Consider the following 6000-nt stretch of genomic DNA (forward strand, 5'->3'; position numbering starts at 1 on the left):
TTGTCAAATTAAGTACTGATAAGGACATTTATATATTCTTTAAATACGACACCTGCAGGAATATTTCAATTGCTATCATCAAGCAAATCTACACTCTGACGACAATTTATGTTTTAAAACCAATAGTTGTTTTTTTATCATCTTGCAATATCTTGTTAAACACATGTCAATACCAATGTTAGCATTGTCAATGAATAATCACTTACAAAAATCATTATTCAATTCGGGGTTTTGTAAATTTTGTAAATAATTAATTGATTTACATTTGTTTAACATCAGTTGATATTATTGAAATTAAGTTTTGCGGCAGCTCGAATGATCAAAGATTTCAATTACAGACTTATAAGCATAATTCTGTTTTTATAAAGTTTTATTGTGGTCAATTAACATAGATAAAAGTGCGTAAAGATCGACAAACTGTTAAAGTCAACGTGAATATAATAGGTATCGAGGCAGTCGGGTTAGAACTATAGTAAACAGATACATTATAAGTTCATGCAAAAGGAAAATATATTAAACGTTGCATATCGCGTAATATCATACTTCTTATGTGCATTTCGAAATTCTGCTGTGATTACTATCAGGGATAACCAATTCAGTGATTTTAGTTTGTTTGTTAACAAAATTAGATTAGAACAGAACATTATGGTTTTCGAGGATACATTAATAAGCTGTATTGTTTTCCTAATACAATTACTAGCGACTATAAATGCCGTGCTATTCACTATAAAGTACAACGTGCAAATATATCAAAGCACGAACACGATCGACGTTCATGCAGAAAGTATAGTGTCTTGTGCTAAGATATGCTCCAATCAAGATACATGTTGTGTAGCGAGTTTTGAAAAACTCATTTCAAGTTGTAGGATAGAAACTTCTGAAAATTGTTCTATTTCGACTTATGCAGACACTGGTTGGGATGTCATGCACAGACAACTTTATGGTAAGTTGATTAACGTATTACTAAATTCTGTTAACTAACCTTATTTAAGGTGAAGTGTACGTAATTAAACAACTCAACATAATTTTACATTTTACATATGTATTCTGTTTGTAAAATTACACCCGAAAATAAGATAAAAAAGGTGGTAACCGTTTTCGTTTTGGAGATACCAGCCGTTGAAATTAATAGCAAGATACGCCAAGAATACAAAATGTAAATATGTAGGAAAAATCATTAAAATTAGCTGAAATTTTAACATAATCAAGATTTTCTATTTTGTTGGTCCACATATTTTTTTAAAATGAAATTCGAATCAATCAGTACAAAAAAAGTCCTAAACAATTGTTTTTCTTTTTAAACTATTCTCTATCGAAGTTTGGTTATTTGGTCGGAACACTAAAAATATCAGGCGACGTCATTGATGACAGTAACGTCTCAACAACTTATACGCCTTAACACCATTATACATGCGTGTGTGTTACCTATCTTCCTTTGTATTACAAATGCACAAAAAAAAACAAACAAAAAAAAAAACAACAGACAAACCAACGTCTTTTTAATTCAATTCAATTCAATGAGCCGTTTTTACTTTCTGTTGGTATCCTAAACCCGAAATGCCTTCTCTTACGCGTCTAAAACAAAAACAGTGTTATAAAGTCAGGATGCCTATAACAATAGAATGCTTTGATTTCTAACTGGAGTAATTCAGATAATTTCTATAAGGATTTAAGAGAGTACAGGTGTGATTGTTGGATTCATGATAGACTCCACGAAATAGTTCCTCTTTCGTTTGTCCATTTTCCTTCTTTGAGTAAGGTAGATAACTTGCGTAACTAACAACAAATTGTTTAAAGCCCGTATTCTCTTTCAGGAATCAAGTCAGGAATATGACAGTTCTTGTCCATTCGTTTTTGATGCGTTTTGTTATTTGATTTTGCCATGTGATTATAGACTTTTCGAATTGATTTTCCTCGGAGTTCAGTATTTTTGTGATTTTACTTTTCACTGTTCAAATAGTGTTGTACATGTTGTATACACTGAAACCCTGGTTTTACTCTTACCAACGAACATTTCACCGTCACATGTAACAAACACCAGAATGATTGTTAGAATAGCCAATCAATTCTGTTCGGCACGTTGTGGGTTCTGTTTTGCACCTTCTGAGTTTGTCGTTGTTCCACCCAGAACAAAAGGTTTTGGCAATTATTCGGTTGAAACTTTAAGGCTTTAAATGTTTATTTTTTGTTTTTTGTTTTTTTGTTTTTCTGGGGTTTTTTTTTCTGCAGTCTACTCTTAGGCATTTCAGCGAATAGGAAACATTTATGACATAAATCTGTACAAATTGACATTCAGCAATTTTATTAGCAGTTGACGTTGCGGCGGTAGACCTATCTCGCAAAATGACGTTGCGTATTCTAATTATATTGACATTGCATTGTCACTACATGCTGATCTGGTCATTGGTGGTCTCCAACAAATCCCGTCTTCCGGTATCATTCTTGGAAGAACAGTGAGACTAGTTTCTGACGTCAAATTATGTAGTTGCAGCACGTTCACGTTTTCCTGTTTTCAGTATTCTAATGCGTTGGTTCAGTTATTTATTTCCAAGTCTTGGCAATATGGAGATGCAACATTTTTTAACTGATTTAAGTGTGGCTAAGGATTGAAAGAACTGTTTCACAAAGATAAAAAAAAAAATATTTATTGGTTCATAATTTCGCTGCTTGAAATTCGTGCGATCTCAAAAATCCGGTATGTTCATTAACGACAGGTAGATCAGATTTTGACTTTTTTAAAAAAGAAAAAAGTATGAATAGCATGCAAAGTAGTTTTAGGAGGATCAAACATCTACAAAATGAGTGTTGCGTTTTTAAAGTATGTCAGTGTATTTTTCCTGACGTACTTTAAAAAAACGCAACACTGTTTTGGTTTAATGAAATCATAATTTATGGTCATTTCATTGCTTTTCGTGCTTCCTGTTCTCCTTTTTTGGGTAAACAAATCCATACATGTGGACCCGATCAATCTGTATTTATTGTTGGTCATTTGAATTTTTAATTTTTATCGTTTTGTTAAATGACATGACCAATAATTAGGGAAAACACCAGATTTCAGTGCAAACAACATGCGTTAAGCGTTGCGAAAGCAATTCAACTTTTGAATTTCAGACTTACTGTAGACGATAATGAAAATAAATCAATTGTATATATTCAATTACGTATTTCATGTACAATGAGTATTTTGAAATTAGAAAAATGAAAACATCTATCGAGTGTTGCGTTTGTTCGGTTAAACAGTATATTTATGTGTGTGTAAGGTTACAATGTCATGTCAACCACATTAAATGATAGTTGGTGTTCGTTTACTAATAATTATCACGGAGTGTCACTATATTATAACTATACGAGTTACAATATTAATTTATATGAGAAGTTTTCAGTAAATTCTTGTAAAGCAAGTAATTTCTGACTTCTTGTCTGTTTAAAAAAAGGAATGCATTTTTGAAATGTATCAGTTATTTTGCCAAAATAACGGAAGTGTTTTTTTAACATAACGTCCTCGATGCTGTTCAACTTTGTACTTGTTTCGGCTTTCAAACTTTTGTATCTGGGCGTCACTAGTAAGTGTTGTGTGAACAAAATGAAATTCTAGCGTATTAAAAAATTTAAACCTGTTGCCTTTTGTTAGCTATTATTCGTGTGTTTCTTTGCCAATTGTGTTCTCCTATTTATTTATATTGTAGTCCTGTAATGTTGTGTTGTCATTTTAATGTTATATTTCACATGGCCATAAAAGAGGGAGGTTTGGCATGCCACAAAACCAGGTTCAATCCACTATTTTTTCCTTTAAGAATGTCCTGTTCCAAGCCAGGAATATGGCCATTGTTATATTATAGTTCGTTTCTGTATGTGCTACATCTTAACGTTGTGTTTCCGTTGTGTCGTTTGTTTTCTCTTATTTTTTAGTGTGAATTCACATTACTATAAGACGTGTCACGGTACTTATCTATCCCAAATTCATGTATTTGGTTTTGATGTTATATTTGTTATTCTCATAGGATTTTGTCTAATGCTTAGTCCGTTTCTGTGTGTATGTGTGTGTGTGTTACATTTTAATGTTGTGTTGTTGTTCTCCTTTTATAGTTAATGCGTTTCCTTTAGTTTTAGTTTGTTACCCCGTTTAGCGGTATACTACTGTTGCCTTTATTTAGTAAGAAAATAAGTCTATAATGTTTTATTTTAAAACCAAACTGCGTTTTTTTGTTTAATTTGCTGATCTGATAAAACATCTCTCCAAAACTTCTACTGGACATTAAATATACGTTAAACAAAGGAGAAAAGTACAATAAAGCAAATCAAAGCAGTCACAAAAACTCAATGAAAATTAAAACGGAAATCCAATATCTATAATATCAATAACCTAGAAAACATGTCAGATTTCAAAACCAAAACAGGTGTCGGGATTATAATTTAATACGCAGGGTGAGCGTTTAATCTACATAAGACTCATCCACTCATTTTATCAGCAAATAAACATTTTCAATGAAACACCTATCGTCCAGAAATGAGTTGATAACGCGAATGTGATCAAATCGTGTTCATCATACAGTATTCAGTACTACGCAAAACATATACCAAACAGTCAATGAGAGATACAGTATAAGCAACCAAGAAAACATATACATACTGATATATTGAATTATCAAAGATCCGTTCCAAAACTTTAATGACCTGTGTATTCTGTCTTAAAAAATTTTAAGATTTGTTTTTTTTTTTTTTCAAACTTAATATCGCACAACATACACATTGTTTTAACAAAGGACCACAAATAAGGCTAACTTTTTCAGATGTATATATTTTGGGCAACTGCATGGTTGTTATAATTGGCTGTTTTATTAAAAAGAAGTGTAATTGCAGTATTCTAAGTATGTTAAAAACATCCTTAATATTAAATAAAGTATGTTTTTCTTGGTTTTATGGTGAATAACAGTTGAATCTCCGAAATAAATTTTGGTGTCCATGCATTTTTGTCATTTTCAAAGAAATTTCTGGAAAACGGCCTATTAAATGAGCTTTTGAACTATTACTATTAACATCTGTTCTTACAGATTTCTATATTTCAATGCATCATTATTCAGAAGACAGATTATGCAAAAACGTTGTCTGTCTTTTACCTTTCGTTGTGATTTGACGGAAACTGCACCATACGAATTTTTGACGACCGGGCAAAAAAGAAAGTACATATGTTGATATGATTTAGCCGTATGTTAGGTGGGTGCATTAAACATGAAATTGCATGGTTAATATGACTCGTCTAATAAAAACAATAAGACCAGAAGTGTGATGTCCAGTTTGTTTTGCTGAGGTTTGAGTTTCTATGTAGTGCTATTTGGACTTATTTGTCCTTTCTTTATATTAGAATGTCTCCTATGGTTATTAAGTCTTTTTTTTTTTACTATTGGTAAATAGTTTATCGATTATTAATAGAAAACAAAACCACTTCAGATTGTTCGTATAGCGCGGTAAATTTAATATCATGATTTTGTAAGGATTTGAAAAATAATAAGAACATAGTAAGGAAGATTTGTGATGTTTTAGCATCAATTGTTATGTTTTAGCATTATTTGTAATGTTCTGCCATCATTTCTCATTATGTGGTATTGTGTTTTGTATTGCAGTTCCTCCGTCATGTGCTGATTGTTATAGTTATGCAACGTCAACGTATAGAATTATTGAAGACACCGTTGATTGGAAAACGGCTCGGGTAAGTTTTTATTAATAGTTGTTGGATTTTATCGATAGACGCTTTAGGAAGAGTTTTATTAAAAAAATAACGTGCTCACGAAAAAGAGAAAACATGAAGATATAAAAAATAAAATAAAGTGGCATGGCTTTGGAAAAAAACATAGAGTCCTTAACAACAGCCATTTGTGAAACATCATAAATGTTATATGTCATTGGTTTATAGATGAGAATGACATTACAGGTTGCATTTCTATAAATAGAGTCGATGTAATTTCCCATAGGTTTTCCATTAAGGGCTACAACTATGACACT

Source organism: Mytilus edulis, chromosome 7, assembly GCF_963676685.1.
Source record: "Mytilus edulis chromosome 7, xbMytEdul2.2, whole genome shotgun sequence".
NCBI classification, from domain to species: Eukaryota; Metazoa; Mollusca; class Bivalvia; order Mytilida; family Mytilidae; genus Mytilus; species Mytilus edulis.